Below are 11,147 nucleotides of genomic sequence, written 5' to 3' on the forward strand. Positions count from 1 at the left end.
AAGACAGAGGCAGGAGGTAGGTGGCTGTTTGGTGTCATTCAGGGAACAGGAAGGAGACCAGTGTAGCTAGAGTGGACAGGCTAGGGAAGGAGAGGAATTCAGTCAGAGAGAGTCAGGCTTCCAGGCCATGATGAGGACTTTAGCTGTTGCTCTGAGGTTTGAGCAGAGAAGTGACACACTTGATTTTCACTGTAAAAGGTTTACTGTGACTCCTGTGTAGAGAAGAGACTGTAGGGGGGCTGAGATGATCTTTCCATTCTTAGAACAATGTTGCTATAGATAGGGATAGAAAGTGAAACCCCACAAATATAGGCTGGTACTCAACTGGCTGGCTACAAGAATAATAGAAGAAAAGCTGTAGGTCAGAGTTGGCCACATCCTAAACTTGAATTAGTAGTGTCATGCCAAGTGGCTACCCCAAAAGGCAGACAATCTTGGGATATGTTGATAGACATCTGACACACAAAGGCTGGGACACTGACTCTGTGCCGTGTTGGGCATATACGGGGCCCCCTGCTATGCAGCTGCCTTATGTTTGCCATGCTTCCTACCTGCCCTGCAGCCCAGGCTGCACACAGGTCTGTTCCCTCCACAAGTGCTTTCTTCCAGTGTTTCCCTTCTCTTCTGGCTGTGCCTTTTATGCTGTCATTTATTCAGCAACTACTATACGTAAAACTTCATGAAGAGTGCCATGGGACAGAAGAAAATATGAAAGAGCGTTCACCAGTATGTTGGCTGGGGTTATCTCTGGGTGGGTGGTAGGATTTGGGGATAATTTCAACTTTTGTATGCATGTCTGAATTTTTTAAAATTTTAATCACACGCATGTATCATTAAAAAAAAAAAAAGTGCCATGGGAGAGTCTCTGATAAATACTGGAAGCTTGAATCTTTTGTTAATTGTGCCTGGAGAGCTATGCCTGCTGTTGGCACACATCTCTCTTGTTAGCCCCTTCTGGTTTATCCTCTAACTGAGGGCTTTTTCTCCACCTCTCATGGCTGCACTCTTGGTGGATTTCCTATTTATGAGGCTCTGTGGGACACATGCCCTGCCAGACAAAGGGTGTCTCTACAGCCAAGGATCACTGGATTCAGTCTGGCGCAGGACTGACAGCCTAGTCTCCATCTGCACCCAAGTGGAGACGATCAGGGCGAGGGCTGGCAGAACCATGCAGGGAGTCGGTGGTCTTCTTTAACTCCTCCCCCCTCACCTCCAAGGTGGGTCCTTTTCTCCTGGCAAGCTCGGGCCCTGCACGGTCAGAGCAAGGCCAAATCTTGAGGGACCCACAGCCAGCCCCTGTCCCCTCCCTGGTAGGTAATGGAGAAGAGAGTCCCTGTGTGGCCTTGGGTCCAGAAAGAATGGAACCTTGAAGCAGGAGACACAGGGTGGCTGAGTCAAGCCAGAGACATGAGCCAGTTCCAACCCTGCGGAGAAGCAGGAGCAGGCTCCTTCTCCTGAGCTCAGAGGTGCCAGCCTTGAGGATTCCCAAGGGGTCTGTGGCTCTGCGTCCCGTCTCCTGCTCCAGAGTCCCAGGCAGAGTCCTGGGGACTGGATACAACAGCCAAAGGCTCTGAGAGACCGCAGCGGCTGGGGACGAGGCTCCTGGCTCCCGGAAACTGAGGCAGAGCCAGGTGATAGCGCCACAACCTCTTACTATTTGGAGCTGGAGGAAGGGATGAGGGAAGGCCAGGTCCAAGAACTACTGGGCTAGTCCTGGTGGCACACACTCTGCCAGGCACTGTCCCAGGTTGTGCGATTTAAATCTCTTAACAACCTGTGAGGCATGACTGCACTCAATTTAACAGAAAAGAAAACTGAGTCTCAGAGAAGTTACACAATTTTCCCAAAGACACACAGACTTCAGACTCCAGAGCCTGCTGAGGCACCATGCCAGGGCCAGAGCCTCCCGCAGCCTCCTCAAGGGCCCCAGCAGCCTGTGCGGAGCCTGCAGACAAGCTCAGGCCCAACACTGAAGTCGTGTCTGTGGTGAGGAGAGGATGGGTTACTGGAAAGTTGAATATCAAGTGACTTGGCCCCCGTCTTCAGGGGCGGCAGGCCTTCTGCCCTTCGTACACTAAGGCCCATCTGATCCCAAACCCTTTGATAAAGGCATTAATTAGCATGAATGCATTCCTCAGGAGGGTGGGCCCAGCCCCTCTTTCCCACAACTGCTAGAGGCATGCCCCAGCTCTCCAAGCTTCCGGGCTTCTTTGTTCCCCTCCCACCAACAGTTCCTCTCCTTCAGGCACCGGATTCCCAGGCCTGAGCCTAGCATGAGGAACAGTCCCCAGCTCCCACCACAGTTCTACAGTCCCCGCACCCCGTCCTCCCCCCACCTCCTCCTCTCTGGGTGGTGATTTGCTGGAGTAGCTTGAGCTTTGAATTTTAGAACAAGTCCAAAACACCAGGTTCTGGTAGCCCAGTGGGACCTGGGAATGGACTAGCAGTCCCTGGGGTCAGGTGACAGCTTTCAGCTTCCGATTGCTCCTTGTCAGGCTTTGCTTAGCGCTGGAATGGGGCCCCTGCCCTCTAGGGCCTAGGGGTGGGGGTAGGGGCAGCACAACCACAGATCAGACAGTGTAAGAAACTCCAGAGCTGCTGTAGGAACCAAGTCCTGTGTTCTGCTTGGAGAGTGACCCAGAAATTGGTGAGAATAGGATGAAGAGGAGGCTGTTCAAGGGTAAGTTCACGGAGACAAAAGCCCAGAAATCAAATCTGAACCAAGGGCAAGGACCAGAGGGACTGGGGTGTCATCGGTCTAGGCGAAAACTGTCAGAGTCTTTCCAAAGTTGTTCAGGGGTCTCCTGGGTAGGTTTGAGGCCCATCCCACTGCCGCCAACCCTTAAACCATCCTTCCTGTCCACAGCCTGAGGTCACCACTGTCACTGGTATCTGAAGGCCAGAAATAGAAATGAGTCACTTGGCCTTCTAATGTGCTCAGTCTAATGCTCAATTTATTAAAGATGAAAGAGAGGCCTTTTGCAATGGGAGCCTCACGAGGCGCTGGAGGAGCTGGATGTGGTGTCTGGGTCTCAACATTTGCGTTCTCCCTGCACGGTGCTCTCTGCTATACAATGGGGTCATGCTACCCCCTCACTCCCACCCCAAGACTTTGCTCTGGCAGGGCAGGGGTGCTGGGATAAAAGTTAACTTTTTATAACTTTTTATAATAAAAGTGAACTTATTCTCCTTTTCCTGTAACTTGTCAGCAAGGGGACACAAGGGTGACCGGAGGTGAAGGGCAGCCTGTCTCCAAGGACAGGAGTATGACCTTAGACATACATCCCAGGGTATGAATGTCCAGTCACTCTGAACATATTCAGGGTGCTGGTGCCCTAGCATAGACAGGATGCTGACCCAAGCAGGAGGGGCAAGATCCCAGTGAGCAGGAGGCCAGCACAAGAGAGGTGTGGCCATCAGGGACTCCAGGGCAGGTCCTCAGTCACTATGTGGTCTGGAGCATGAAGCCAACGTCCGACCTGGAGGCGCGAAGGAGCCCCAGAGCAACAGGATCACAGCAAGGCCAACGGCCACATGGCCTGCAAGCCAAGCTAGAAGTGATGCCATGGCTCCTTTCCTCCACTGGGTAGGACCAGGACGCCCCCCAGAATCAAGGGTGGAGGGGAGGGTGGAGTGGTGGTGTGGGGCAGATATTCCTGACAGAGTGACACAGCCACAAGGAAAAAGAGCTGGGAGGCTGGGACAAGCCTGTCCAGGCAGGGAGAAGGCTATGGGTGTGATTCAGGTGAGTAGAGAGGGGCTGGCTGCCCTCCTCACCCAGTTCATGCCCCCGAAGGGCACGGTTTGTGGGACTCTCCGTGGAAAAGTCTGTAAGGAGGCAGTATGTGCAGTGGTTAAAAAGCACAGCTTCTGGGGCCAGCCCAGTGGCGCAGTAGTTAAGTTCGCGTGCTCCACTTCGGTGGTCCGAGGTTCGCAGGTTCAGATCCCAGGCGCAGACTTACACCTCTCATCAAGCTGGGCTGTGGCGGCATCCCACATACAAAATAGAGGAAGATGGGCACAGATGTTAGCTCAGGACAAATCTTCCTCAGCAAAACAATAATAATAATAAAAATAAAAATTATATTTAAAAACACAGGCTTCAGAGACCCAAGGACTTGCTCTAAAGACAGGGCTCTATGCTTGGTAGCTGTGTGGCCTTGGATACTGATTCTGAAAGTGTGGTTCTTGGTCCAGCAGCATCAGCCTTATCTGAGAACTTATTAGAAATGCAAATTCTTGGGCCCCATCCCCGCCATCTGATTCACACTCTGGGAGTGAGGTCCACCCGCCACGTGTGATCAAGCTCTCCAGGTGATTCTGCTGCATGCTAAAGTTTGGGAACCACTAACCTAGGACATAGTGACCAACCTCTCTAATATGCAGTGTTCTCATCTGTGAAATGGGGATAATAGCGCCTGCCTCAGTGGGTTATCTCAAGGATTAAATGAGACACTGTGAATACAGAATTTAGCACAGAGCTTGGTACACAGGAAGACTTCAGTGAACATCAGTCATTAGTACTATTATCTCCCACCTGATCTGCAAAACAAAAAGAGCCCAGGGCCTGGTGCTGCCCTCTTCCTGGTGCTGCCCTCTTCCTCTTGTCAGTGTCATCTGTCAAGCACCCCAGTGCTGACAGGAAGACACGTGGTGCACCTCTCCCTTGGGGCATTCACTATGTAGGGAACAGTGAGGCAGCTCGGGAGCTACTGGTGGTATAAAGCTGTCAGGAGTGAAGCCTCCCTTTGTATCTCCCACACTACGGAACAGGGGACATTCTGGCTGCTCAGTCCTCACTGGGGGGTGAGCTCGACTTCAACTTCTCCGTGTCTCACATGATGATCAGCCTGTACCATCACCGCCTATTCCAGGTTGTTGGAGAGCTATAAATCAAACAACAGATTGGACAGGTAAATGTGCTTGTGCAAACAGATGTTGTTAGGGAAATCTGAGGCTAAGGGCTAACCTCATGGTGTGAACGCCCTTGTTCTCCCACGTAACACTGTGCAAGGTTCTGGTCTCTATGGTTACCAAGAGCAGCCTTGCCGGGGAGGACCTGGAGTGTAGACAGCAGGAACTGAGTCCGTGGTTGCCGTGTCTGGAAGGAGCTATCGCACAGGGCAAGGGAGGAAAGGATGGGGCACCTGCCAGCTCCACGGGGCAGAAGGAGAAGCCTCTGTACCTGGAAGTGAATTTCACAGATACGGAAATCTCCCTGCATTTACTCTTGGCACATAGCATGTTGAACAGTCGTTCCCATTTTTCTTCGAAGATGTCACTTTTATTTATTTTTTTTTTTTTAAAGATTTTATTTATTTTTTGCCCCCAAAGCCCCAGTAGATAGTTGTATGTCACAGCTGCACATCCTTCTAGTTGCTGTATGTGGGACTCGGCCTCAGGCTGGACAGAGAAGTGGTGCCTCGATGCGCACCCGGGATCCGAACCCGGGCCGCCAGCATCGCAGCGCGTGCACTTAACCACCAAGCCACAGGGCCGGCCCGAAGATGTCACTTTTAAAATATTTTTTCAATTTTCCTGTTTTCATCAGAGAGAAAGGGCCAACTAGATGCCAAGGTGTCCTTAACACGTGCTAATTTCCCATTTAATAAGGAGGTTCTGTGAGAAGTTGCAAGTTGCAGCTGCAGGAGGTGAGATTCCACCCTGGAAAATAAGATGGGTGAACTGAGTCCAGAGGGAGCACCAGAAATTAAGAAGCCTAAAGCCAAATGTCCTGTGTTCACATACGTGTGATAATTGTAGTTTAACCACTAGGTCTCTCTGGCTGTCTCCTTCTCCTCATGCAGCTGCCAAACAGGGATGTGGGTAATGATCACAATTTGCTGTATCCTCAGGTTATCTTTATGTACAGATATAAACCATTGTTATGAGATAAAACAGAGCACTAGTGGGGGATTCAGGAATGCTCAGGCTTTTTCCTTCACATCTGATGTGTTGGATGACTCAGCCTCTCCGAGACCCCAGCTCCTCCTTCTGCCATAGGGCCAGCCTATACTGCTCTGAGAATCTCCGGGGTCCTAACCCCACTGCCCACCCATACATGCACAGGGGCTAAGACAGAGCAAGTTGTGGTGAAATAAGACCTAGAGCACTGCCCTGCTAGAAAGTAACCCGGCTCGTGTCTCTCTCTTTTGGGCATCTTATCCCTGCCACCACCTGTGGCTCAGAGGTATGGGCTCTAAGACCACTGGCTGGGGATCAGCCTGCCTTCCCCTCATCCTCTGCTGCCCATGCCGGTCATTCAAAGCACACTAACAGGTGCACCCAAATTTAAAGATTTTATTTATTTATTTTCCCCCAAAAGCCCCAGTAGATAGTTGTATGTCGTAGCTGCACATCCCTCTAGTTGCTGTATGTGGGATGCGGCCTCAGCATGGCCAGAGAAGCGGTGCGTTGGTGCGTGCCCGGGATCCAAACCCCGGGCCGCCAGCAGCGGAGCACGCGCACTCAACCGCTAAGCCACGGGGCCGGCCCCCAGGTGCACCCAAATTTAGTAGAGCCCAGTTGACTGCCCAGGTGGTAGAGTACTGCCACCTGCCCTTCTCCACCCATCCCACCCAGGGAAGATCCAGGCTCCTTCTCTCAGCTCCGCTGGATGATGCAGAAGGCCCAACCCCCTAGCCTAGCCACCAAGACCACCCTGTTTCCAACACCAAGCAGCTCCCTTCAGAGCTACCATAGGAAGCCAATGGGCTTAGGAGGGAGGAGGAGGTACCAGAAGATGCTGGACTTTGGGGGTATGGATCCCCCTTTCAGAATCTCACAAAAGTTATTGTCTTCTCCCCAGGGGGGAAAATGGATATCCATGCCCCATTTTCCCATTTTCAGAGGGTTCACAGTCCCTGAGGCCCATCCTTGGGTCCCTCAGTCCATGGACCTCGGGTTAAAAATCCCTGCTCCATAGTGAACCCTGTCGCACAGAAAGCGTAGAGAAAAGCAGAACCAAGTTCTCAAACACCCTTTCCCTTTCCAGCAAGCCAAACATGGGAGCAGTGAGAGGCGGGGGTGGTTAGGCGGGGCAAGACAGCCATCCAGAACATTCTGGAATCATGACTTGAGGAGCAGAGGGGAGCAGTGTGTCCAGCCAGCAGTGGCCAGACAGAGGAAATGCAGAGTCTGGCTGCTGGCCATTCTTACCCTCACTCCCATCATCAGGATCCCTGGCCCCATCCTGACCCCTGGTGGCTGCCCATGGATGAAGCAGGAGCTCTTCCCAAGATCCTCCCTGCCCTGGGGGCTGGGGAAAGCTAGCTGCTCCAGCACAGCTGGAAGATGAGACCACCCCCCTACTGGGGTCCCCGGGAGGTACCAGCACGTTTCCTAGGGGTCCTTCAGGAGATTTTAGTCCACTGCAGTCACCAGGTGCCTTCTCAATGTAACCCCGGCAATGAACCAAACAAACGTACTTGAAGAAAGCACTTTTCACCTGTCAGGTTGGCAAAAGGTGTGTGTGTGTGTGTGTTACAACTAAAGGTCAATGCAGGTCAGGATGCAGTAAGACCAGCACTCTCACGCACAATCAGTGAGAGTATAAATTGGTACAACCTTTCTGGAATTGACTCTAGCAAAATAAATCCAAAATCTTACAGAGTGTTTCTATCCTCTGACCCAGTAATTCTACTGCTAAGAATCCAACTTCAAGAAATCAATAGAGTGAAATAACACGATACCTGGAATTTGAAATAAATGGCAGAGGAGAAAACAAGATTAGCCCAAAGTGAACACTGCTGAAGCTGAGTGATGAGTACACAAGAGTTCTTTATTCTATTTTTTGTCTACTTTGGCATACATTTGAAATTTTCTGTATTTTTAAAAGAAAGCATCAGAGATTCAAACATTCATATAAAAGATGTTAATTTTTAATATCAAAAACTGCAAATGGCATAAAAGTGCTATGCTACAATGGTTAAACAAATTATGCTACATCTAAACAGTGGAATACTACGCAGACATTAAAAATTAAAGAATGCTTTAATGACAGGGGAAAATGCTTGCAGTGCAATGCCAAGCTAATAAGTAAGATACAAAATTGTATATGCAGCATTTAACTAATTATGTTAAATATGAAGCACATAGAAGAGAAGACTATATGAAAATACACTGAAGTGTTTGTTATGCAGTGAGACGTGAGCCTATGGGTGATTTTTATTCTTTTTTTTCTTTCTTCCTCAGAGAAGGATTCGCCCTGAGCTAATATCTGTTGACAATCTTCCTCTTATTTTTTTTTCTCCCCAAAGCCCCCCCATGCATGGTTGTATATCCTAGCTGTAAGTCCTTCTACTTCTTCTGTGTGAGCCGCCACCACAGCATGGCAACTGGCAGACGGGTGGTGTGGTTCTGAAACTGGGAAACGAACCTAAGCCACTGAAGTGGTGAGAGTGCCAAACTTTAACCACTAGACCATCAAGGCTGGCTCAGTGATTTTTATTCTGATATTGTGCTTTATTTTCCAATTCTACAGTGAACATGTTTTGCTTTTATAAATAGGCCCCCAAAATTGCATTTGTTAAAGTACACCAACTTGGGAGCCTGATATACATGCAACTCTAAGGGCTGCCATAGATTAGCTGTGCAACATTGAGCAAATGAACTTCGGGGTGTCAGATTCCCCACCTATAAAACTGGCATAATGCCAACCTAATTTTCAAGCCACCATTTACTGGGCATGAGGCACTATGCCAAGTGTTTTTCCCCCCATATATAATCACACAAACTATTCATCCATGGTCATTTCAACCATCACAATAAACTCTGGAGTAGGTTGTGGTATTCCCATCTTAGAGATACACAAATAGCAGCCTGAAAAGTTAGGGAATGTGCTCAGACTTACCCAGTGAGTGGACAGTAGAGTCAGGATCTGTACGTTTTTGAAAGCCCAGCTTTTGGCCTCCAGCCTGGGCTGCCCACAGTTACACTTTTGTTGTGAGGAATGAATGAAATGATGAACGTGGAGAGCCAAACACAGTGCCTGGCTGCAAGCACAGAGCTGTTCCACATCATGTTGGTTCCCTTTTCTGTGACGCCCAGACATTGGTAACTTGTGGTGAAACAAATCAGTGCACCGTCTGCCCTAAAAGGAGAGATTACAGGACCTGTAGGGACAGACCAGAGAAGGGCTGGAAGGCTGCCTCCCTCAGGGGGGTCTGAGCGCTGGGGTTCCGTGCCCCACGTGTTCCAGGGCAGTTCCGTCAGTGACTTCAGGGCTTCGTCAGACCCCACAGCTTGCTTTGCAGCCTGGAATTCAGCATGGAGTCACCCCACCCACAAGGCACGGCTCCCACTTTCCACCTACCCCTGTCCCCCTTCCTCCCCAAACACAGGGCACAGGTCTCCCCGGGCCCACAGCTTGGTTTTTCTTTTCTTGTTTTCCTCCTTTCTTGGAGAAAAGGGGAATCTTAGGGGCTGAGTAAGACAAGGCACCATGTGGAGAAGGAAGACCTGAATATCTAGGAGTGAGCGACACGATGGAGCTGGGCCTGCCCCAGAACTCCCTCTGGATTCATCTGATGTGCCTCATCCCCTAGGGAGCCAGCCTCAGTTAGGTTCCATCCCTGTTCCCTGTTTCCACCCCATGAACCTGTCATAGCACTAACCACACTAGAATTGCCTGTTGGTTGTCTGTCTTCTCTATCAGAGAGTAAGGTCCACGAGGGCAGGCACCACAGCGTTCACAGGGTTCATCTCCAGCCCCTGGCAATGTGCCTGGTACACAGTCAACTATGCAAATGTTGGATGAATGGAGAAATGGGAGAAGGAAGGAAGGAAGGAAGGAAGGAAGGAAGGAAGGAAGGAAGGAAGGAAGGAAGGAAGGAAGGTCCTCTCTACCACCAGTCTTATCCCAAATGGACACATAGCTGCCCTGTTCCGTGCTAAGCACTTAGAAGATGTGGTCCCTGCCCTGGAGGCCTAAAATTTACGCTTCTCAAACCTCATATCCACCTTTAGGAAAACAAAGTGCCAGGGAAATTCCTGGTTATGCCAAACCTCATGCTCTTTATTTCACCACAGTACTCAAAATGCAGCTCCTGAGTCTAAGGGAGGTTCCCAAGTACACAGACTCCTGCAAGGAATTACGGGGCTCACAAGGTGTGAAGTCGAATGTTCTAATCCTAGCTCTGCCACCTCTGCTGTGTGGCCTCTGGTGAGTGACTTCCCCCTCAGGGCCTCAGTTCTCTTCTCTGTAAAAGGATGGGGTGGACCAGACCTTGTATGAAAATAAAAGCAATTGAGTGCCTTTGACTATTTACCCCGTTGTGTGTCACTGGACAGCGACCTCCTTCCTAAATGCTTAAGGGCAGCGTAGGGGCAGTGTCTAACTAAGCCGAGGGGGCAGGGAAGCCAGTTCATGCCTACTTCTGTCTGTAAACAGTAAGCCCCTCTGTTGGGTGTGCTGCCCCTCTGGTGAGTGGTCGGGGAGGGGTGCAGGCTGAAGGGGGCCTTGCCACAATAAGGGCCCACCCAAACAGGCCTATGCATCTTTGCGTCTAGGTTTGCAGAAGAGGCAACTCCAAAGCCCCAGCATCTTCCCGGTACCACCAAGCATGACCTCCTGTTTCCCAGTCACAAACAATATACCCCTCATGCCACCCCTCCCCCTCAGAGGGACAGCCCAGGGAGAAGGAGCTGGTGGGGGTGGAGGATGGCAAGGCCCGGGAAGGCACTGCTGGGGCCAGGCTTCCTGGCAGGGCCCCATTTCAAGCTTCCCCAGAAAGTGCAAGTGGGGGAGCCTCCTGGTCCCCCTGCAGCGGTTTCTTAAGGAGGACAGATGGTGGAGTTGGTGGACACAGGCGTCCACGCCCAAAGGCTCCCTGGCTTCAGTCCAAGCAGCTGGCAGGTTCATCCTTCTCCCCAGAGCCCCACAGATACCACTTCCGGGCCTCTGGCCTCTGCTGGGGCTCTTCCTGCCCAGATTGCTATGCCCATGCCTGCCCTTCGCTGCGCAGATCTCTCTCTCTCCCTTCACAACCCTTACTGCGCTCTCTCCCTCTGCATATCTATTTCTTCCTCCCTCTTTCTCCTCCCCTGCTTCTCTCTTCCTTGCCATCCCTCACCAGGCCCGGAATGGGTCTCCCTCCCTCTTTCCCTCCCTCTCCAGCAGTATCTCCTCCCTCCTTAGCTCTCACCCC

The sequence above is a fragment of the Ceratotherium simum genome, chromosome 3, assembly GCF_057802395.1.
Source record: "Ceratotherium simum simum isolate JZ-2026a chromosome 3, ASM5780239v1, whole genome shotgun sequence".
In the NCBI taxonomy this organism is placed as follows: Eukaryota; Metazoa; Chordata; class Mammalia; order Perissodactyla; family Rhinocerotidae; genus Ceratotherium; species Ceratotherium simum.